This window comes from Phycodurus eques, chromosome 8 (genome assembly GCF_024500275.1).
Source record: "Phycodurus eques isolate BA_2022a chromosome 8, UOR_Pequ_1.1, whole genome shotgun sequence".
NCBI lineage: Eukaryota > Metazoa > Chordata > Actinopteri > Syngnathiformes > Syngnathidae > Phycodurus > Phycodurus eques.
In genome coordinates, this window is record NC_084532.1 from 13996111 (window position 1) to 14021366 (window position 25256).

The following is a 25256-nucleotide window of genomic DNA, read 5'->3' on the forward strand; positions in this document are numbered from 1 at the left end:
GCTGGATTGCGATTTCGTGCCTGTCAATTCACTTGTACATTTCAAGTGACTCCTATATGACCATGTTTACATTAACTGATCACATGAAACAATCCGCTTGTGCAATCCTCCAAATTGACAACTACAGAACTCAGCTGTCTGGGCCAGGCAGGAACAGCACGGAAGTAAACCGTATAATAATAAAAAATAAAAAATTACGTAACGTTTTGTTGGACTGGCCTGACTGGGCTGGGCCCGTAGACTTACAGAACATGGGGGTAACCTTGGTAATACTCCGGTGGTCATCAGCAATTATTTTCATTATTAGATGATGATGACAAATCTAATGTATCATATTTGGACCATACTTAATGATGTATGCTTTTCCAGTAGTTTTGATTTTCAGTGCTTTTTTACATGTTCATTTGTGATGTTTAGGCAGACACAGTGTGTAAAACGTCATAAATCGTTGTCTTTCACTGACATCAGACACGTGTTGACTGGGTAGAGCCAGTCTGTTGACAATGAAGTCGCATTGGTAGATATCAGATACATACCAAATTTTTATCTACAGTACATTTGGAGAAGGCGTGATTCCAGTCTGAGCAAGAATAAAAATGAAATAAAATTAGGAAAAGATTCATTTGTTTTCTCTTTACGCTGCCATGACGCAAATGCGAACTGTGGTGCTTTTGGGCAAAAAAATCTGAATTGTGTCCCTTAAACCTTGTAGTGAAACAATAGACAGAAAACATTGTCAAGTTATCGGAGATGAATTTAGGAAAATTAAAATAGAATTCTAAATTTGGAGGTTTATAGCACTAACATAGTCAGGTGTAAATGTGTATGCCACTACTAGTTTCCAACCATTAAACAAATTTGATGAAAATTACAAACTCAGACGAACTCCCGTGTTACTTTCTTACCCGAGATGCCCTGATTGTTGAAGTACATTGTGTACTGTGACATTGTACCCATGCCTGACACACAGACAAAGAAACCAATGTGGCCCTCGAGGGCAGATGACAAACACTCCTAAACCATGGCCAGACATAATCCCTCCCCTCCCGTCAAACCCCACAACAAACGCACAGTGGAGGGGGGCCTATTCAGTGCATATTAGGGAGGTGAAGGAGGCCAGGCACTGGGGGACCCTCCCCACACGGCTCTCCTAATCATCTGAGACAACTCCTCCAGAGGCAGACCGCCACGAAATCCATTCCCGCCTCAAACCATTTGCCGCCATAACATCCCTCCTTTCGCCCTCGTTGTACCCCGCCCAACATATGACCCAGACACATCTAGTGTTTACAAGGGTGGGCGGCCACGAAGTGGGGAAGCTGACCGAAATGAGCAGTCTCTTGGGAAATGTAGCATAATTGTCCACCTTCTTGGGCCAAATTACACAAACTTGAGTGAATTCAAATATCCATACATCTAATGACCCCCTTGTCATTTTAACAAACCGGCACGTTCCGTAGAGCGTGCCACTGATGCAGAATGATGAGCGAGACCCCGTTGTCTCGTTATATTGTCTTCAATTAGGTAGGAGATGATGAGAGACAATAAGAGAAGCGCTCGTAATCATGAGGCTTCCCGACTCACGCTGGGAAACAGAACTTCATTACGCCCGATGGTCCCACATCAACGATAAAACACAAAATATATATGGGCTCATTCATGGGAGGTTTTCAAGCACAAAAGGCTCAGAAAGTGGAAAAATGAAAATGTCACTTAGGATTCTGAAACAAAGGCTAACTAAAGATATCTACCCGAGTAATCACACATCCTCATTTCATGTTAAATTACCTGACTTCTCATCCTTAACCCATGTTATTTTGGGTACAATTTGTGGGTAAGCCGGAACAAGAAAGTATCTGCTTTTGCACACAAAAGCCATAGGAGGCAGTCATGTATCACAGACAGAGCCTAAAGACAGCGTTGTACTCGTTCCTGTTGTGCTATGACAACAGAAATGAACAGAACCTGGGCTGTGTAAAATACTGCATCTAATTTCGTATGACAACTCCGGCTCACTTTTGCCTCTTGAGATATGAAGTAGTAGTCCACTAAAAACATGCGCTTGTAAAAAGTACAAATAAAAAAAAACTTTAGAAGAAGGAGTCAGTGGTATTTTTAGAGATAGATACTTTTAGTGGAAGAAGAGATGAGTGCTTGAGTGAACTTCTAGGGAGGAATTTGCTGACATGAAGCGAAGCGATGATGTCTTTTCATCTTCACTGCCGCATAAATGTTGTACAAGCTTAGTTCTGAGAGAAAAAAGCTCAGACAGTGCCTACATCAGCTCAAGAAAAGTTGAGAGCACAGGAGAGCGTTCAGCTGAAAAATGACTAACCTGACATCTTGCTGCTTTCATGGAGAAACCTCCTCATTTGAATCATATTAAGCATTGCTAGGACCAGCCGACAAATACGCTACTATCATAAAACTGTGAAAATTCTCTCTATTCAACCTGGCAGCTGTATTGTCCTATCCCAGTCCTCTTACAACTACCCTTTCACTTCTGATTACAGTACAAAGAGCTAATCTGAGACGAACACTTTGTCAAAAGTAAGAGGATTTTATTTTCTTTAAATCATTAATTGAAGAAAATGGTGAAAGCCCTTCCCCAAAGAGGCCAAAAGAAGGTTTTCAAAGATAGGTCCATTTATTTATTTCCATGCATCCAACTGGGATTATTATGACCCCCATTACTCATTCATACCCTTCAGCGGTTCTTCTAAAAAGATGCTGCTCACTTTTGGTTTGTACATTTGTAAACCACAGTGTCGATAAAGGATGGTTGTCAAGTCAATCTGCCCTCGGGCCCAATTACCTTCCCATTAGGGTTTCGCTTCCTTATCTGATTCCACCAGGCAGGGTGCGATTATGGCCATGCCAGCCTGATTACTTTTCAACTATATCCCTGTTTTCACTCAGTTTCATTGATGGAAGCCAGTCTTCATTATGCTGTTACAGTAAAAGAGTGTATCAAGAATGTTCTTTTTATGATGCTATCAGCCAAAGGTCCGCAAGTGACTTCCTGTCTTCCTGGAAGTTGTGTGCACGTGACTTTGTGGGAGCCGGAAGAATGAAATGGCTTCAAACTGCCTCCAAGTTAGCATGCGTTAGCGTTATCCACCGGGCCGTAACTTAAGAGTCCGCAGCTCACGAGGCTGTGTGAGCAAAGTCATTGTTATGTGCAGTGGATTCTCCTGTGCTGTCAGGGAAACTCGGCATTTGATGCACACGAGAGTCGGTGTTGCCACTCCAACCCGCGTAGGGGCGCCACTCGTCGTCGGAGACCATAACGAGAAGAATAAAAATCCACCCGAAGGCAAAAGGAAAACCACCTACTTTTCAAGTGGAGCAGAAAGGTTCGCTTTTTGAGTGTCGTGACTCCGTATGAGTGGGTGCACACGTATTGATTACAAGTGAAGAAATAAAATGCAGTCAAATACAAGAACACTGCACGCATAAATCTTGAAAGCTTGAAATACACAGTGCTAAGTATGAGTAAAGTACAATTCAATATAGAAATTGAAATAATATGGATAAAATATTACACCCCTTGTTGTTAATTTTTAATGCCAGGTGCAACTAAAGTTACCTTTGTTTGGACAAATATAATGATGAAAACGAAAATATAAGAGTTGAATATAAGAGATATCTAGCTCTTGCTATTTTCCATGGTTTTCTTGATAATAACCCTTATGATATTTAATAATACAATTAAGCTTTTGTAGTCTTCAGGTAAAATGTCTTTAGTGGTACCAGGTAATGTAATGAAGAAATTGAAGAAACAAGGGTGGTCTAATATGTTTACCCGCCTGTGTGGAGTTTGGGTGGTCTAATATTTTTACCCGCCTGTGTGGAGTTTGCATGTCCTCCCCGTGCCTGCGTGAGTTTTCTCCGGGCACTCCGGTTTCCTCCAACATCCCAAAAACATGCGTGGTAGGTTGATTGAAGACTCTAAATTGCCCGTAGGTGTGAATGTGTGCGCGAATAGTTGTTTGTTTGTATGTGCCCTGTGATTGGCTGGCGGCCAGTTCAGGGTGTACCTTGCCTCTGAAGATAACTGAGATAGGCTCCAGCATGCCCCCGACCCTTGTGAGGATAAAGCGGTACAGAAAATGGATGGATGGATGCTTATACTGTTTTAGATTTTTGCTGGGATATTGTTTCAGTCCCAGTATCGAGGTACTTTATGCGGGTACAGTATCAAATTTTGGTATTGTGACACAACTAATGGTTATACATTAATCTCCTTTTTATTTATGATCACTTGTAATGATTGTGTCCTTGTATATGCAGACAGGAACAACATTTATTCATTTAGCCAGGCAGTTTTCAAATTTAAAGATAGTTTCTTTTTTTTTTATTGGGAAGCAGATTATAAATGAAAGTGTTTAGCTCTGCTATAGATAACAATTTAAGGTGTGCACCATGATGTGTGAAATATTTTTGTTAATGGAAACCCTTTGACCTTCAATGAAGGTTGATAACATGATATTGACCCGGATTCGGTTTAATAGGCATTCTCACCCTATACCGAGTGAACAGAGAGGGTCATGAACGGCCTTAACCACAGGCCAAATGTTAAATGTGTTCATCAAGCTGTATGGTGCCGCCATGTTCCTCCATGCATGGTGCAACAGTGTCGAGCAGCGAGCATCTGCCTTGTTTCTCCTCCAGATGGTAGCGGCAAGTATGAAGATTAGTTCATTAACCTCACAGTGCTTTAACCAGTGGCCCATGCAGAGATCTTGCTCCTTCCACATCTTCTTGAAATTTATTAACACTTATTAATAGCGCGGGGAAACTTTCACTAATGGCCCGAGGTGATTTGTGTTGCTGTTATCAAAAACTGCAGTAATTATAGAGTACATGACATGCTTCTGATTAGCACTCCTGTGATTATTGCACCATGTCAAGTCATCAGGTTTTTTTTAAACCCCTTTTTGAAAGATGTGGAATAAATTTTCCAGAAGAGGAAACATTTTAGAAGAGAAAAAAAATACTATGACTTACTAGCAGACTTTAACCCATGACAATAGCATGAAAATAAAGAGAAAAGCATCTGCAATTTTATTCCCCTGTGCTCACAGTGTGAAAATGTAACTTGCAATACTTGTCTGTGTGGGAGCTGCTGACATTGAAGGCTTGCACCTGAAGAAAGAAGGAGCATGCAAGGGGTCAAGGGTCGTCTTGTAGGCTAAACCGGAATGGAGTGCTCCCTCTCCCTGCAAGGACCAGGCAACTCCTGCGGTGGGTTCACACAACGCGAGGCTTTCACACCCCTTGCTTGCATTTCCGCCTCCACCTCCTTTTCTTTTGGAACGGTTGCGGTAATCCATAGTCGGCCCAATTATCCAACCCCCCGTGCCCGTTCCATTCAACCGTTTTCTCCCCATGGATGGAGATTCAAAAACAATTAACCTCTTCACGGCTAGGACTTCTCCCAAGAAAGGGCATGGTGGTAATTGAATGACTGCGTTGACCATTCCTTCACCACTTCACGCATAAATCTGGTTATTGAAAATCCTAATCTGTGTCTTTATGATTGTCCAAAGTCATTAACATGGAGGTTGTTGGGTCACACTAGGTATGCACTATTTCACTGCAAGGAGGATTTAACAGGTCTGTTTACATTTGACCTACTTAAACTGATTGTTTGCATAATTTGTGTTTCTCAATGCAATTCTGACATTTTTCGCACAGAGAGAAAGACCTTTATTTCAACGCAGCAGTGCTGATTTGCGTTAGACTATTTCACACCAAGTGTCTATAAGTCGTAAGAGCACCCCCCCCCCCCCACATCCTTAGCCTTCAATAAAATGTTCTCTTTTCCCCCTTCGTTTTGGAGGGGCCTCCTATTCATCTCCAGGTAGAAAGCCTCAAAGTGTAGGAGGGAGAACAGCTTGTTGCACCCATTGAACTTTTTATTACTTCCCCCTTCAAAGGGTGGTGGCGGAGGAAGAGATATCCTCAATCTCCTTGACGCCATGACAAACAAGTCAACTTTCAGCAAACGCACAAACAAGTGTCAGGATTGCGACTGGACCCATGTGCAAATTTTTTTCTACACTTGTCACATGTGACAAGATTACGTACGCTGTTTTGGAAGCTGAGGATAGAAATAATCCTCAAACAAACATGTTTACCAAAACTGTCAATGTTTGGATCAACAGCATCAATGTTTTTTTGACAGCTGCAAGAGATACTAAATAACAGGATATTGTTTTTTCCAGGGTTATGAAACTTATACCCCATAAATATATGTATGACTGTATAGATCTACCTACCAATCTAAAATGACTGTTTTCCATGAAATATTCTGTCTCATTATCACACAAATGCAGCAGCATGAGTGTGATGTAATCCCTAACCAACACATCAAGACGTCTGCCCTCCTCTAAAGGAAGATGCTTTTGAGGAAGACGAAGTCAAAATGAATGTATGCTGATGCATTTTACCTATGACCTCCTATAATTAGAGTTTCTTTCTGCTGGACTTCAGAAGCAACTTTCAGCCCCCCTGCTGAAAGCCCCCGGCCTCCTGAGTGGAGCGGGGGTGGGTGCGGCAGTCAGCAACTGAGCGTCTGACTTAAAAAATAATAATAATAATAATAAATGCAAGAAATGGCATCTAATCTTCAAGGTTTGTTTCATTTTGGAGATTTTTGACATTCTCCTGAGTGCATATACAGTATTTATGAACATAGAAGACAATCCAATGGAGCCCTTGTACATTCACTTACTGGACAAAAAGACACAATAACTAGAGTTTTAATGTAGAAGAAGCGTGTTCAATGAAACTAGCATACACACGGAAATGCACGCACACACACGCGTACAGAACTCTTTGATGTTTCCTTGTGAATGTCTGCTGCAGCTGTGTGAGTCATTCGTTCTTCAATCTAACATTTATGTACAGTGGACCCCCGCAAATTCATGGTTTGGCATTCCAGAATTCACTTATTCACAGATTTTCTTTTTACGCAGAAAAATTAGCCTATTCACATAATTCCGTAACAAGGCAAAAAGTCTGAAAATGAAATTGGTTTTATTGTTGTGGCAAAATATTGTCTATGTATTGTCTCTTTAATTGAGACAACAAAGGGTTATTTTCAGCCATAAACACGCCAAAAAAAAACATCCAGCCAGTTGTCAGCTCAATCAAACTTTCGCAGCCGAAGGCAGAAGGTGGTAGTTCCGCACACCCACATGCTAACTTAATCTAAAATCATAAATCTAACAGCAGCAGTGTTAGATTTGTGATTGACAGTAAGTGGGAGAGGATAAATAAGATGGTGGCACCCATGTTTGGTGAGACTGCTTTGACTCCAGATAGTTTCACCAAACTAGGACTAAACACAGCATCAAAGCTGGTTGAATCCGTAACAATAGCTAACTGGAACATTGCTAAACCTATCTAAGACCACCAGTTCGTGTTGTCATTACATGGATCAAGCGGTTTCGGGTCAGTAAACACAGAAGCGTAACCATTCTGGGCAACCTCGGCCTAGGAAGGAGCAGGCTTCTGGACCGCCCAAAGAAGCTTCAGCACCACGATGTAACTCAGTGCTTGGCTGTGCCGTCAAATGTTTGTTTTATGCTGAAATGCACAGCTAAAGTAATTCATCAGCATCATTGTTTACGTGTACGTACAGGTACTGCACATTGTGTGTTTGCGTGCTTACCTGCAAGCTAAATTTACTGTAGTGTATTTTTAAGGGTACAGCAATGTCTGAAGACATTTGTAAGTGTTTGAAATGCTATTAAAATGTTTTTGGTGGCATATATATGTTTTAAACTGTTAATATGGGCAATTCTAATCACTTTTAGGGCAGTGTCAATTATTCGAGGTTGGGCTCAGTCCCTAACCCCCGCGAATAGTGGGGGTCCACTGTAGTCTACACAACAACAGCAGTGGCGTAGAAACTGGACGCCCAGCTCCCACATGAGCAGAAACTCCTAAACAACATTGCGTGCCTTAAAAAGTACAGACAAGGATGTGAGCGGGGGCCAGCTGGAGCGGGAGGAAGACATAAAAAGAATAGGAAAAGGCAAAGGAAATGAAAGAACCACCTGTGTTTCAGGTGGACTGGAACATCTCTTGATTATTATGTCTAGCCTTCAGGTGTCTGGTATTTGGAGCGACTGTTAGGTTGAGGGTGGTGGCGTTTGGGTGGGTGCACACATGCACAAAGAGGGAATAAGAAGGTTGCCTACATACCACCAGCATCAAGGAAGGGAGGGGGTGAGAGGGGTGCAGGGAAGAAAAAAAGTAGGCTCATAAAGATTTGATAAGAAGATCTTCAGCTAAGTGACATTCTGTGTTGCTTTCCTTTTTTAATAGATCAGCTCCCCTTCTTTGTAGCTCCTCAGTGCCGCCTTAGAGAATAGGGCAGACACATTTTATAGGTCCTAATTAAAGCCATATGATGCCTTTTAGAACATCAAATGGCGCTGGTCCTGCGCGCCATTGCCTGTGATTGTGCAGAACAAACGCACGATCACGAGGAACTCATTTTTAGGCTAGACTTTAAAATTTAAATCAATTCTACATCCCCCACTGCACAGAGCCTGTTGACCCCACCAATTTCAAATCAATAAAGAGGTTCTGGGAGTGACATGACCTCTCTAGGGTGCAGCCGTGGTGGTGGTGGTCGGGGCTGGGGGGGGAATGTTATGCGACCGGGAAATGGACTAAAGTCAGTAGAGCATGTTCTTTCTGAAAATGTATCTCACATTTTCCGAGCGTCATCGTGAATATGTTTCCATATTTATTTCTCTATCGAGCTATTTACTGAAGTAGTCTAGTGCTTTGAACCTGACAAACGACGTTATGGACTGTCCACCCTTATCCTGCCCTGAGGGTTGAAGTGAAGTGCAGCCCTGTTTATAGAGTCCTTTAAGAACTCATTTTTTCCCCCCTCCGGCCGCCTCAGGCCCCCTCCCTAATTGTCCTCATTGAGCCTTGTGGAGCGGGTGCACAGCCGGCCGGCCAGCCAGACGGCCAGGCTCGGGTCATCGGGTTTACCGTGTGCTTTTTATCTATATTTCATGCTATGGCGCTGTGCAGACAGCCCAACCCACCCCCACCCCACCCACCCCTGCATGTATCACAAAGGAAAAAAGCATGAGGGTGCACAAAGAGAGGTGACATGATAAGCACACGTGCAGATCACATTGTACATTTTATACAACACTAATTGTGCTTATTTCCTCTGTGAATGCAGACACTTCGGGGGACAAAGTATTACATTTGAAAGAAAAAGATTGACCAGGTTCTTAAATTGCTGATATTGAGATTTGCCATTTTTTAAATGAATTTCTAGATTAGCATCAAACAGAAAGAAAATATATCAATATGTTCTACTTACGATTCATTTTAGCAACTTATGGGCGTTTGTGTCTCGCCCCGTGCATCTCCGGTCGTCTGCTTGCGGAAAAGTGTGTCGTCCTTCCTCGGCAGTGAGAGTCATCATGTGCACATCTTCATGTGATGGATTTTATTTTTTTTTTTAAAGCACATTGTCACTGCACACCATAGATGTTGGACGTCCCATTTGGCCGGTGTCAAGTCTGCAATGATGCCTGTGTTGGTCGCTATTGAGCATTGAAAGGAGAGCCAACATATAGAATGGCGTCATGTGAGCAGGGGGGGCGTGCGCCATTGGCCAGACACGCACACTGCGACCAAGCTGCGCCGTGTGCCATTGGCCCAGGACGCTATGCGAGGCGCCTCCTCACTTGGCCGTGCACCACAGTGGGAGTGCGCCTCTTCTGTTCATATTTTCATCCGCGGCTGCAAGGGAGGGGAGGGGCTGTGTGGGTAGGACGGGTGCACTCAATTCAAAGAGAGTTTAAAAAAAAAAAATTATATATATATATATATATATATATATATATATATATATATATATATATATATATATATATATATATATAGTTTTTTCCTTTTTTTTTTTTTTTTTTTGCAGTAGTAGTCGACCACCATTGTCAAAATTACATTTTTAACTTATCCCCATCATGATTGCAAAAATAGGATGCCATGCAATCACTATACAGTAGCTGTGGAATTTAGTGGGACGAATTTGTGACAGTTCCTCTTTTTCTTGAATAAAATATATTCAATTAGTGAAAGGTGGTCAAAATCTGTCACACCGAACACAAATTTCAATAACTGCTCCTACTGTATGTTGGATAGACCTATACCAACCTTCCTAATCTATGTTTGATGGTAATGAGGTCTGAAGACATTTATTATTTAGAAGGCAGGGAGCTAATTGGAAGGCACAAGCAATAGGTTCGGATGCCAAGGAGATACTTTGATCTTCTCTATACAAACAAAGGGACCATTAATTTACTATTTATTATGTATTGTATATTTTGTTCTCATCCTCCATTGGTTTGTACACTGCTGGACTTCACAAAGGCCAATGAAAGAACATCCTGTCACTATCTCCATCTGGTTCTCGAGAGTGTGCAGGCAGAGGAACTCAAGGTTCTGTATGGTTGGGAAATAGAGCGCATGTAATCTGGAGCGCACATCTTGCCGCCCTCCCCTGCTCCGGCTGCGCCATTAAATCAATATTCCGCAAAGCTTTCTCTTGTTTTCACATTCACTTGACTGCTGCCATGATGCGCCACAAGGGTCGGCAGGCTCTCCCTGATTTTTTTGGGCACTTGCAAACCCTCATCACCATGACCTCTCCTACCTTTTCCATCTACTTCATGACAGACACCCTTATTGCAGTAGCTTCCAGGCATGGAATTTGTCCCCTGCCATAACTGGAAGTGACAGCAATAAGACAACATGCTATTGTGACACAAAATATAATTCCAGCGACACCCCTCCAATGTTGCCAGACAACACTTAATAACTGCTTGAGGAATATGTTCACATTAGGGACATTAAATAGCTTTCAGAAAACACAATCCAAAACAATTCAGCTCAAATATAACGATGCTTGTGAATATTCTCAGCATTGAACTTTTGGATTTATGGATGATGGTATTTTGAGTGGATGTTTTGTCCAGATTATTATTATTGTTATTATTATTTAACCAGACAGCATCTTAATACTTTTCAAGATTCACAAATTGTGTCGTGCTACATCACCCTGTTGCAAGCTACTGGATATACATGTGCTCCTTCACACTCCATCGTTATGAAAGCAAAAGCCTGCCTCTGCAAAATGGGTCAAACACACTGCAGTCGCTCCATCTCAGCAAATGCATTGTGTCTGTGTAATTGTGCGAGTGGCGGGCTTGCGCATGTGTGATTGCACATCAAAGGCAAAAATTCAATATTAAAAAACGCAGTCTTAGCCGAACGAACCAGGGTTTGAGAAAGTCAAAGCATTTACTGTTTTCAAAGGGCGGGGGTTAGGGGCTCTTTGTGAATCTGTACAACATGGTTAACCCCCAAAGCTGACATGTCAGTCGTTAATACCTTTAAACAGCCAAGAGGGAGATGCTCACCCTGGGAAAAATCTCCAGTGGCGTCATATTTCCTGTACCGCATTGCGTCGCATGCCCTAGACATCTACCAGACATTTGAATGCACTGGATTTGCCCCAAACTCTGAACTGTTATTCACCCTTGGTTCTTAGGTAAAGATACAAAGTAAGACTCCTAGGTAGACACGTACACACCCACAGATATTTACTCACTGAATTCAATCCGTGGGGTTCAAAGCTGTGTCAGTCAAAACGGGAAGAAAGCTGCATGCCGCTGTCTTCGAGACCCATCACTGTGTGGCGTTAATCTGTTTCATGTTCCATCCCTATATTTAGACTCGTGTTTTGTGAACACTTGGCCTAATTCTCTGAGAGGAAAGGAACCTTTTCAAAGCCGTTAACTAGTTGCAAGACTCATCTGGAGATTTTCAGCTGCGCATTCCAACAAACACCTGTTCTTGTCTTTGTTAGGGCTAAGAAATACTCTCCGTTTCAGCGAGGAAATTGTTTATTGTGAATAAAGAAGATGATGCAATGAGTCCTTGAGAAATGTTGTGATGGGCTGACTGATTGCTCAAATACAGATATTTTCCAATTACTTCCAAAAATGACATACACTTATGTTGCCTTTTCCACCTTAAGAGATGTTCTTCTCATCACCATCATTACATTACCCTAAGGATCTTGTTAATCATTGAGGAAAGCAACATTAAATCGACCAAATAATTTTCGGACATTATAATCAGTTAACTATCATGTGGAGTCGTTCCTCTTTTGCAGCAAAAACTACTTCTCTGTATCCTGTAGAAAATGGCTTTGCCCGGACGGTTCTCAGAAAGTTAAAAGCATAGAATCGTCCAAAATGTCTTTTAATTAGCCTTCAGGTGTCATTGTGATACATGGCCGTTACGTCATAGCCCATTATTTGAAAGTGGTCGGGAAATAACTGGCTAAAACCTATCCTTTTATGAATCCTGATCTGGTCCAGGTGGGAAAAGGGATGTGGTTCTACTAAAAGCTGTTACCTTCATCCTCTGCACATTTACACATGGACACAAAGATGGACTATGAGGTTCAAAAGCTTGTCTCTTAGGTATTAAACGCTACAAGCTTTGTCCACAGTAACAGGCTACACTGGGAGCCTACATGGCATCTGCCTCCCAGCTTCTGGAGCCAAGGCATGAAGCCAAGGGAGGGGGCCTGAAGCCCAGATAAGCGCTTCCTCCCCTGGTCACCGCAACACCACAGGGACCGGACAAGCCTGGAGCCTCAGCTGAGCACAACTGATAATATCCACATGAGTATGAGTATGGGTGGTTGGGTGCATGGGTGTGAGAAGCTCGTTTATAGGGTTGCGTGTGTGACTTGGTTAGGAGCATGCATGGATACACAAGCTTGCATGTTGGTCTTCGTGTTCATATTTAACAGCTAAGACACCATTGCCTTTCCCAATCAGAATAAAAGTGATAAAGCCTGATGCCAAAAGAAATGTGTTCACATGGATTTCATCACAGGAAACCTAAATGGCGCAGCACCAAGCCTACAAAGACAAGATGTATAGATCTGTATTTGTAACCAAGAACTCAATTCTGTCTTTTATAAAAATAACAAATAAGAGTAATTCTTATTTGTTATTATTATAAATGTATAAACTATTTTTTAAATAGGAATTGTAAGCAGTTTTTAAGTAGGGCAAAAAATGGTGTATGAACATATTACATTCACCACATTTGACATTTTACTTGGTTTTTATCCTTTTTTTTTTTGCATCCCGAGAATAATTGTAACATTGTGGGCAAATCAATTCTGTCACCATTGTTTTTTTCGAAGGCGAGGAAGGCAAGGCAAAAACGTGGAGGACCCAAGTGCAGCGAAGCAGGGAGGCAAGGCAGGATTGTGGGAGTCTCAAAAAATTAGATTTAATCTCCCAAAAAGGGCAAACAAGGAACATGGGTAAAGAAAATTAAACGAAGTCCCACAACAGATAACCAATGTAACAAAGAAACACTTGAATAAACCAAAAATGGAAACAAAACATGACTGGTGAGTAAGAACAGTCAAACAGTTTGACGAGACAATGAGGAACACCTGGACAAGACACGAGTGGCTGGAGAGAGCCGATTGGTCGACATAAGGTGGAAGGTTGATGACGACAGGTGGACACAATAACTAAGTGAGCACACAACAAACATGGAACACAGGAAAACATGGAACAAAACTAAACAACCCAAACCAAAACCCAGACCATGACAAATGCCCTATTATTTTTCTCTAATTAATTATATAACCTGATTGTAATATAGTCTTATTTCAAATGATTTTTAAAAAGTCTAATTTTTTTCAGCAGTTTTGACCTTATAATTTTAACTTATGTTTTGAGCACTCATTTACTTGTCATGCTGAGAGTCACCCCATAATGAGGGAGTGAGGCCAAATAAAACATTTTTTTTCATGTAGACATTTAAAAAAACAAAAACAAAAGAAGATGAACCAATCACTTTTTATAAAAATGTGTTCTCAGTGTTGACATTCATTTGGAAAATTATGAATCAGTTTCACATGAATGCCAGTTGTTAATACATTTAAAGAGCCAAGAGTAAGAAAAATATATGACACAAGAGTTGCAGCATTCTGAAAAGATGACTCTGATGGTAAATATACAAAACAAGAAGAGTCCAGTTAGAACTAACTACACTAATTACACTATTTAATTTAGACACACAAATAAGTACACTTAGACACCTTGGTTGAACTGCACTAATTATACTGAGAAATGTTTCTAATAATGAAAGTAAGAGAGTGTATTCGAATAAACCTTGGTGCAGGAAGTAAAAATGTTACTTGCCTCATGTGTATCCAATTGTCAAGCCAAAAAGAGTGTTTTTGCTTTTACTGTGAGAGACAAAAAAACATGCTGCAGTAAAACAGACAGCTCAAGAGATAAATGTTGCTGCAACTAGAGTTACATAACATAAACATTCCAAAAGGTCACATCAAATAAAATTCCAACATATTTGCTGATTCTCAGGTGTCACATTGGCCTGGTGTATTAATTTGCTCTGTGATCTAAAAAGCTTTACATTCCAAATTCCACATAGTTGTTTGCAATATTAAGTTATTGTAAAGACTGAGGTATTTTCCTTAACTGCATTGTATTTTCAGTGTATGGCATTGTGTGGATGACAAAACAAAGCTTTATTGTTTCAACTATTTTATAAATGGTAGGTTTTCACAGTGACTGTGTTGTCACCTCCAAATGAGAAACCCCATATTAAATCAGATGACAAACAACAAACATGAGAGGGAGAGAGCCATAGAGCGAACTATCCAAATATTCAGGTCAGCTTTGAGGCCTCAGCTGGAGCGGAGGCCCACACCTGTCAGCACCCGGGGGCCTCTCGCTCTCTGTCGTCTTTCTGTCTCTCTCTTTCGGTCCAGCTGGACGTGCAGAAGCTGCTCAAACCCCCACCCAGCCTTTACCTCCTAGATCCAGGCCAATTCAGCCCAGCCATGCATAACCATCTCAGGGAATTCAGTCTGGATGCTTCTTGTTCATTGCATCCATTCCTTTAACTCTCTTGGTAGCTTGTCACTCTGTCCCCATCGCTGTCTCTTTCATTTTACTGAATGTCCCATCACCCATACAGTATATTGTTGCCATATTTCATTTTCTGGCACATGGCGGAACATTTCATTGTTACCGCCAGCTTGTAGATATTATTTGAGTTGACTTATCTATTTTTATGCAACTTAAACTGGGTTGCGCTGGTATGATGTCACTTAATTTACATATCTTATAGCTATTGTCATCCTCTCGACACTTCCTGCGGTGGAAATTCAACCGAGATCAGGGTTAATCGTTCCAATGGAAATAAAATGTGGGGGAAAACGATTTTAGATTGCCAATGTCTGACCTGGATCTAAAATCTGATGTTATTTTTTCTTCTTTTTTTTTTGTCTCTGCAGGCAAAATCCTTCTTTATTGTTACTTGCTGTGCACCAGCTGGAAATAAAAGGATGGTACATGATAAGTTACAGTCAGAATACATTTTGTAGCAGACGTCAAGTAAGTCCTCCTCGCCAGCAGGTGGGACAACACTGAGACCGTTTGACACATCGGGGAATCATCATGTGGGTCAGAAAGAAAAGTCTTTGTTCATAAATATCTGTCAATGCGTTTATTCATTCACTCATTCATTTTCCGTACCGCTTATCCTCACTAGGGCCGCGGGCATGCTGGAGCCTATCCCGGCTATTTTCGGGCGAGAGGCCCTGAACTGGTCACCAGCCATTCTCAGGGCACATATAAACAAACAACCATTCTCACTAACATTAACACCTATGGGCTTTTAGAGTTTTCAATTAACCTACCGTACATGTTTTTGGGATGTGGGAGAAGACTGCAGCACCTGGAGAAAACCCACTCAGGCACCGGGAGAACATGCAAACTCCACACAGGCGAGGCCGGATTTGAATCCGGGTCTTCAGAACTGTGAGGCAGAAGTGCTAACCAGTCGTCCACCGTGCCGCTCATTGTGTTTATTGAAATGGTATTAAGCAAAATTATTTGTGGTGATCTGCACCCTGTGCCTCCCCTGCAGAGCACGGGGGGTGCTCCGTTCCTCTCTCTCCCTCCTTCTCCAGCAATTACCACCTTCTCACCTGCGCTCTCTGGATCCGGCGCCAGAGTATTCCCGCACTTATGTGGTACATTGGCCTACTCGTCGGCTGCACTTTTGATTTGAAGGAAGTTGCTTGATTGCCTGGGCTTACACTTACACTCTTGTGTTCTCCTTCTCCTCCAGTGCCTTCCTGTGTCTCCTGCGACGTCGTCCGCCCCAACCACACTGCTAGGCTCACTCACCTGCTCACCCTTCAGTCTTCCGCATGCTCCTGCCCTCACGGACCACCCCCACGCCTCTGGATTCGGGATTTAGCACCATCCACAATAAACCCCCTCTATAACCGCTTCTTCTGTCTCCGTCTGCTTTTGGGTCCAGTTTAAAACATCTGGTTATCAACCTTGACAGTATTAGTGGTATCAGTATTGGTGAATAGTCGAGTGAATAAGTAAGCCCTCCTCGGTAGTAGTACTACACTGCGACCGTTTGACACATCGGCAAATCATCATGTGGGTCAGCAAGTAAGATCACAATTATCTGTCATTGTGTTTATTGAAATTTTATTGATCAAAAGTACTGGTGGTATCAGTATCAGTGAGGATTAAAGAGTGAAAAAAAAGTGGTATCTCTTACTGTGAACCCATACAAATTTATGATCACTTAATATTACTACATATACACAACACATACATGGATACCTAATTTTGAAATCAGAAACCAGCAAAAAAAATAGATATATAAAATATAATTATAGTAATAATAACAATAATAATAATAATAATAAGAAGAAGAAGAAGAAGAAGAAGAAATTTTCAGTAATAAATGTTTCAATTTATTTTAAAAAGTGTGATTGGAAACCCAAAAAAATCTTGCAATATCACAATATGCAGTTCTGGTATTTTAGCAAGAGAAGTGAAGTCGACACACATGATTTGCTTTCGCGGGCCACATAAAACGATATGGCGGGTCAGATGTGGCCCCCAGGCCATGAGTTTGACACCTCTGCTACTGCCATTTAATCTGAGCAAAAGGGCACTCTGTAGTGTCATAGGTACTTCGTTTAGATGTGTTTATGTGTAACTCATTCATATATTATCAGCATAGAAATTGTCTCTTGTGTATTTTAGAAGTTGCGAAAGTACTCATACAATGTACTTAAATAGAAGTACAGATGCTTGTGTAAAAAAGGCTCTGATAAAAGTACAAAATACTGATTCAATTCTAAAACTTGAGCAAAAGTAAAAAAGTACATATTATACAGTATACCCGTTTTGACTTGGCACGACAAAAAACAACTCACAAAGTAGTTTCCCTCATTTTACTCTATATAGTGTTAGAACTGAAACGAAGGGGTAAAACATATCTCGTTGTTGTTTTTTTCAAGACCAAGCGCCAGCTAGCATTGGGTCGACTGTTATTCTATCAAAACAACGTGTTCCCATAGCTCTGTTAATGTTTTCAGGGGCCGAGCTACGTGGTGGGTGTCTGTCGAAGTTAAGTCAGCCACCATTGGTACCGGGTGCGGCCACTCCGTGGAAATACTTCCGGCTGTGTCCCTGAAATTGCGACCTGAGTAAATAAACCAATGAAAAAGCAACATGAGCTTATGATAACAACTGAATTAAAAAAGAACAAATAAACAAGTAAAAAATAAAAAGCCTAATTCAAAGAAAATTTGTGCTGCGTATTACGCTTTGTTAGTTCCCAGCACTGGTATACCTCCACCCGCGACCCTAGTGAGGATAAGCAGTACGGAAATTAGATGGATGGTATACCTCCAGACGGCACGGTCAGACTGGTTAGCACATCTGCCTCACAGTTCTGAGGACCGGGATTCAAATCCCGGATCCGCCTGTGTGGAGTATGCATGTTCTCCCTGTGCCTGTGTGGGTTTTCGCCGGGCACTCCGGTTTCCTCCCACATCCCAAAAACATGTGTGGTAGGTTGATTGAAGACTTTAAATTGCCCATAGGTGTGAATGTATGTGCAAATGGTTGTTTGTTTATATGTGCCCTGCGATTGCCTGGGGACCAGTTTGGGGTGTATCCTGCCTCTCGCCTGAAGATAGCTGGGATAGGCTCCAGCACGCCCGCCACCCTTGTGAGGATAAAGCGATACAGACAATGCATGGATGGTATACTTCCATTTAGCTCCAGGATATCATGTAATTTCTCAACCTGCATTGCTTTGTATATAAGAGTATATATTAAAATTGAGATAAAAAAGGATAGAATTTAGTGGTACCCCTTCGTCTGTGTATTCATTTTGGGATAAGTAGGTTCCCAGCAGTATGCTGTTTTTTGAAAGATGTATTTAGTTATTTTAAGTGTGGCTTCATTAACCTCATCGAATCTCCATTTTGTCCTGCAGCAAGATGGAGAAGAGAATTGAATAACAGTGGGTATATTTTCTCTCGCTGTATTCATGCTGGATCCTAGCTGACAAGTTCACTGCTAAATTATTTAACTGTTGGTACCTGTGAGGCAAGCAGGCCGTGTTAGGGGCTGCCCCCGTATGATCTATAATTAAGTATAATGCAACATGAAAGTGCATAAGTCATGAGAGTAGGGTTTGGACAAGTCACTCAGACTTCCTCCTTGTTATCCATTTGGTTTGTATGCTGACTCCAGCTGTTTTCCTTTTGAGTCATATTTTATAGACTTTTGCACTGCCATTTTCCCTTCTGCTTGCTTACTTGCTGAATTCGTGCTGTTCAATGTTTGCTATCAACAGTTGACACTCAGGAGCCAACCATATCACGTCATGTTTGATCATGCTATTATTGCCTCGCTCCTTTCTGAGTACACCGTATTAGATCCAACAGGGCCCCTGTCTCTTGGGAAATGTTTGTTTTGTTCCTCCTGGCAGCTCTATCTTAAATCCTTTCAAAACTCTCTCATGGAAATAATCCTGACGTGCCTTTTAAAAAATGGCCACATCAAAGATGTTTGGTGGCCATTTTAATTTCCCATTCTTTATTACTCAGCATCCATCCATTTTACTAAGCAAGCATCTGGCTTGATAGAGGTAGATGCAGTTGTCTTGTACCTGTATAGGACACTGTACCTGGATTTGTAGCTTTGCGTCAAAGAGCACCTTTCATGTAACAAATGCAACTCAGCAAATTTACTCAAGGCAGTTTCCACCAAGCTTTCCAATTAAGCTTGTTATGGTTTGGAATGCTTCAATCACGAACTCACCTGCATGAGCTCAATAGTTTGACACAATGTGATCTGTAACAAATTCAATGAACAAACATATCTGCCAACCCGTGAACATTTTTGTGACAGCTTACACGTTTCTGGGTAACATTGTGATGGAACTCTGATCAAAGTCATGCCCCTCCCTGCTGTGCACGAGACCTGCAGTGTACGTAACTTGCAGTGTAAACAAGCCGACGTTAGCCACGGATGCTACAACGGTAGCATGACTTATTCCTAATGGAGTGTTACTATGACATGAAATGTTATCGGCTTCAAGATTTATTTATTTTTTATTTAATTTAACAATCAATAAAAAATTTAAAAAGAAGTGATAATCTTACATGTCAAGCAGAAATGTTGTTAATTCCACGTCGGTTCTCAAGCCGCATAGTTGCCTTTGTCCCCTCCACGTCTGAAAGGTAGCGCCTTCGTCCTGGTTTTGTCTTAGGATCGCTCTAATTCTTTCTTTTTAACTTTTGGAACTAACCAGAGGTGGCTATTCCACCACAGTTTCAGCAAAGCTCCTCCAACATAACAGGTAACAGCATAACATAATGATGTACTCAAGATGACACTATCTGAGACCAATACTTGACCAGAACTCCCTGAGACCAAGACAAAGTCGAGATCTAGTCAAGACTGAGACATGTCGAGACCATGACATGACAAATAAAATGAATTTTAAAAACCATGATGAGGTTGAAATTAATTTTCTTTTAAATGCATTTGACAGCCAAAAACAGGGTGTCTGCAACTCTTTCAAAGCACAACATGCAAATATTTCAAGTTAAAAAAAAATCAACTAAATTCTTGCAAAACAATAGATCCTTGTATGTATGTATTTAAAAATGAAGATTTAAAGAAGAGCTTGGTTGCATTTAATAAAGATAAGAGACTGCAGCATTTTGTGACCTAACCAAGGGGCCATTATTATAAACCCCCCCATACGAAGAGTGAAAAAATAGCCAATTTATTTGATTTGGCACAAGCTTCAGCCCAAATAAATATAATGATAATGTCTGTTAAATAAAACACTCTACTAAAAGGCGCTTGTACACAAATTTCACACACACTCTCGTGAGGACACTAAAATAAGTACACTTCCACATTGGCCATTGTGTGTTTGGAGAAATGACAAAATATGCGACTATCTGACCTGTCTGCAACATACATATATTATTGTCAAGCAGCGATGTTCAAACTTTGTCTTGTGTCTGGGAGTAAACACACGACCATGTATATGCATATGTATTCAGCAACTTTGAACAAAAAAAATAATAACGCATCCACGTTCTGGCAATGGCATCCAGCTTGTAGGCTAGCGGTGGGTCATATATACACTAGACGGCTTCTAATTGGCCAACCAATAGGTCATATCCTACATTCATTCATCCATTCATCTTCCGTTCCGCTTATCCTCACTGGGGTCGCAGGCGTGCTGGAGCCTATCCCAGCTATCCTCGGGTGAAAAGTGGGGTAGACCCTGAACTGGTCACCAGCCAATCGCAGGGCACGTATAAACAAACAACCATTCACACTCACATTCACACCTATGGGAAATTTAGAGTTTCCAATCAATGTACGTTTTTGGGATACGGGAGGAAACCGGAGTGCCCGGAGAAGACCCACGCAGGCACGGGGAGAACATGCAAACTCTGCACTCTGAACCCCAGTCCTCAGAACAGTGAACCAGATGCGCTAACCAGTCTCCACCGTGCCGCTCCATATCCTACAGTACTTACAAATTAAAAGTATACTGTACATATTAACTCAATGAGGAAAAGTGCTACTGTAACACACTAATCAACAATACAAATAGATTATGTTGAGTAATGCAGCTCTATCGGGGGTACAAGCCAGTGCAAACTGTAGGCCGGTCCCAAGCCCGGATAAATGCAGAAGATTGTGTCAGGAAGGGCATCTGGCTTAAAACTTTGCCAAACCAATATGAGCGTTCATCCATAGAATTCCATACTGGATCGGTCGTGGCCCGGGTTAGCCATATCCGCCACCAGTGCCGTTAACCTTCAGAGCGCCGATGGAAATTCAGTTACTGTGAGTCGAAGAGGAAGGAGAGGTGGAAAGCAGTTTCTTAGGCAGAAAGAGAACAGGAAAGCACAGAACTGAACTGAACTGATTGTGGGGACTTTGAATGTTGGGACTATGACAGGAAAAGCTCGCGAATTGGTTGACATGATTACTGGGAGAAATGTTGATATATTGTGTGTCCAGGAGAGCAGGACACACAAGGCAGTAAGGCTAAAAGTTAAGGGGCAGGGTTCAAATTATTTTACCATGGTGTATATGGGAAGAGAAATGGAGTAGGGGTTATTTTAAAGGAAGAGTTAGCTAAAAAATTTTTGGAGGGGAAAAGAGTGTCAGATCGAGTGATGAGGCTGAAACTTGAAATTGAGGGTGATATGTATAATGTCATTAGCAGCAATGTCTCACAGGAAGGAGCCGGAAGAGCCGGTGACCGAGAAGTGGAGGGTCCGATAGGATTTTGCAGGCTCTTGTCTTAGTTCTGGCAGCGTCCAAGTCCTCAAGAGTGGGTAGGGGGGTACCGATAATCCTTTCAGCAGTTTTGATTGCAGTTGGAGTTTGTCCTTTTTGTAACATCACCAAACCAGACTGTGATGGAAGAACACATGACTGATTCGATGACCGCTGTGTAGAACTGCCTCAGCAGCTCCTGTGGCAGGCCGTGCTTTCTCAGAAGCCGCAGGAAGTACATCCTCTGCTGGGCCTTTTTGAGGACGGAGTTTTTGAGTACTTCAGGTTCTGAGAGACTGTAATTCCCAGGAACTTGAAGATCTCGATGGTTGACACAAGGCAGCTGGACAGCGTGAAGGGCAGCTGTTGCGAAGGATGCCTCCTGAAGTCCACAATCATCTCTACAGTCTTGAGTGTGTTCAGCTCCAGGTTGTGTCGGCCGCACCACAGCTCCAGCCGCTCCACTTCCTATTGATATGCAGACTCGTCACCGTCCTTGATGAGGCCGATGACTGTGGCGTCCTCTGCAAACTTTAGGAGTTTGACAGCCAGGTGCGTTGAGGTGCAGTTGTTCGTGTAGAGAGAGAAGAGCAGGGGAGAGAGGACAAAACCTTGGGGCACCCCAGTGCTGATGCTGCGTGTGGATGAGGTGGCTTCCCCTAGCCTCACCTGCTGTGTCCTGCCCGTCAGGAAGCTGTAAATCCACTGGCAGATGGCAGGCGAGACGCTGAGCTGGAGAAGCTTGGAGGAAAGGAGTTCGGGGATGATGGTGTTGAACGCTGTGCTGAAGTCCACGAAAAGGATCCTTGAGCTCAATGACGTCCGTACACCAGTTTTCGTGGTCTGCTCAGTGAAGATGGAAGCTGGGAAGCATGACGGCGCCATCGGGTACAGCGTCACAAAGCCAAGTCTCCGTAAAGCACATGGCGGCGGAACGTCCGAAGTCTTTACTGGTCTTTATCAGAAGATGAAGCTCGTCCATTTTGTTGGGTCGGGAGCATAGATTCGCGAGGTGGATGGACGGAAACGACAGTCTGTATCCTATCTTGCAGAGTTTCACCTGGATGCCGGCTCGCTTCCCTCTGTGGCTCCGCCTCCATGCGCCAAAGACCGCAGTCGCTGCTCCGGTGAGTAACTCAGGGAAAAAACTGAGCGGCTTTGCGAAAGTTGGTAAAAGAAAGTCCGGAGTAGACTCATTGATGGTTAGCAAGTCTCCCCTTGTGTAAGTGAGTCGTGTAATGTCTTCAAAGACGAACAAAAAACACAAAAACAAAAACAAAACTAGAGAGCGTGTAACCGAGGCGACCACACGGGAAGGCGCCATCTCATTTTGAAGTAACCTATAAAAAAGGAGCTCCTTTTCAAGTCAGCCACAAGACGACAAAGGTTGCAATAATTATATGGTTGGTTGGGGGTTAGGAACTCATGAATTGAATGTATTTGTTGTTTTACCAAGTGCTTCTCCTCCTTCTCCTTCTTCAGAAGTTGTGTAATACCAGATCAGTGCTGGTCTTGACCAGTCTTGACGGAAAATCCAGAATCCGGCCACTTTGAGACCGAGACAAGAACAAGACCCTTGGGTGTTGAGTCCAAGACAAAACCAAGACCTTCAAAATGTGGTTTCAAGACCAGTCTTGAGACCAAGACCACTCTTGAGTGTTACAACACCGGCGTAACAATGTAACAGTGTAACAGAGTAACAACGTGAAGCCGCCTGCTTGTGATTGCTATGAGTGTGCCCGCTGTGAGTGTGTCTCCCAAAAAGCATTTTTTTTCTTAATATTGCTAACTTCTCCTTCAACGTGACAGACTAATTTCATTCAGTGCACTCATCTCTTGCAGCAAGCACCCGTGCCTCTTCCGCAAGCCAAAACGTGATCAGCAACGAGTCAATGTCATGCTCTGAATGTCACTGTGGAGTTGTAAATTCGACGAGTCGAAAAATTAGTCCAAAAGAAAAATAGAAAAGAAAATTACAGATCAATTATTTTGGTATGTTTAACAATAAAATCACAAAGAATTCTGACCTCAACCAAACTACCGCATGGTGGACAGATTTTTCTTGATACACATTTGCAAAAAATATTTAAAAAACTTAAACCTGCAAATACACACACAGATACACACACGCACGCATGCACGTACACGCAAGCACACACACACACACACACACACACACACACACACACACACACACATACACACAACAGTGGGATCCATGCGTAGGTCCAAATGTGAACGGCAATATCTCCTCTTTGCAGGCGGCTGCATGGAGGAAGGGCTTAGCGTCTTGCTCACTTTCTTCCTTCAGTGGCTGTGAAGTGGAGTCTGAGGTGTCACTAGTTTTTTTTCCTCCAACTACCCCCAAACAATCTCCCTGCATTTATGTATCTCACTCTGTCTTTTCACTGTAAAATATGTCATCAATTCTGTGCTTTACACGGAACGCTGTGACGGCCTCATAAGAAGCTGAAAACACATATGTACATAATGTGTATATGCAGAAGACAGTAAAGAATTGTATCCAGTTAGTTGTAGTGTGTGATACAGAAGCTGGCTCACTATCTAAAATGTAATCAAATTGATTGTCCTGAGCATTTATCTGTAAAGAACTGCAACAACATGCCTAATTGCGGATTCGACAAGTTTAATTGACTCTTACATCACTGTTGTGTAGAAACAAATTGATATTTATTCTGATCAGTGAACATCATTCCATCCTGAAGTCATGTTGTGTTGGGAGATTTTAATGTATGCATCTACTCGGAAGTTTTTAACACTTCACTTTTACAGAGACCAAGCAATTACTTTGCTGACACCCTCAATGCCAAAACAACAATGCCCCTGCTCTGTCTTTTCTGACTCCCCCCAAGCTCATAGTCCCCGCCTAAATACCCCACACCCCCCCACCCCGTTCCCCCTGCTCCTCTTCCCGGATCCAAAGTTGGCTATGGTTGCCATGACAACGGGAGTTGATAAATCCATCTCTTCATCCGTTGAAAATTACCGAGAGGATTTATTTTCAAGAAGAAAAAAAAATAGTTTGAGGAGTAGTACACAGAGTAAGAGAGGAGAAAAGATTTGCTTGGGGGAGAAAGAAGACTGACGTAGGTAAGAAGCCCCTACTCCCACTTCCACTGCATGTCCCACCGAAGCAGATGGTGTGACTCGATGGCCGTGCCTTCTGAGCGCTATAGCCATAAGGAGGCAGGTTAGGAGGAGATTTGGAGTGGCAGAGTTTGGCAAAGGCTACAAAGTAAGAAATGCAGGGCGGGAGATGTCGCTCTGTGCCTGAGGCCGGCACTAAGGTGAGCTGCTGTTATTTCTCTGTGATTTAAGGCCCTATGGCGCAAGTAGTGTAAACATTCGACATGATTAGGATGGAATTTCACAGCAACAGGGAGCTAAAGGAACTGACTCAATGGGAGGCAGTGATGCTAAAATCACAACTTATAGTATTACATTTGTGCTAAGGAATGACATAAAATA

The 25256-nt window shown here is 42.3% G+C and overlaps 1 long non-coding RNA gene across 2 annotated transcripts in view; it reads right to left on the reverse strand.

Annotated features, from left to right (window-relative positions):
• LOC133406696 (uncharacterized) overlaps positions 1-9580 on the reverse strand; it is a 30211-nt gene extending 20631 nt beyond the window's left edge. For both annotated transcript variants that reach the window (XR_009769085.1, XR_009769086.1), the window contains exon 1: positions 9368-9580. This is a non-coding gene — a long non-coding RNA (uncharacterized LOC133406696). The remainder of the gene's footprint in view (positions 1-9367) is intronic.
• Between the last annotated feature and the right edge of the window lie 15676 nt (positions 9581-25256).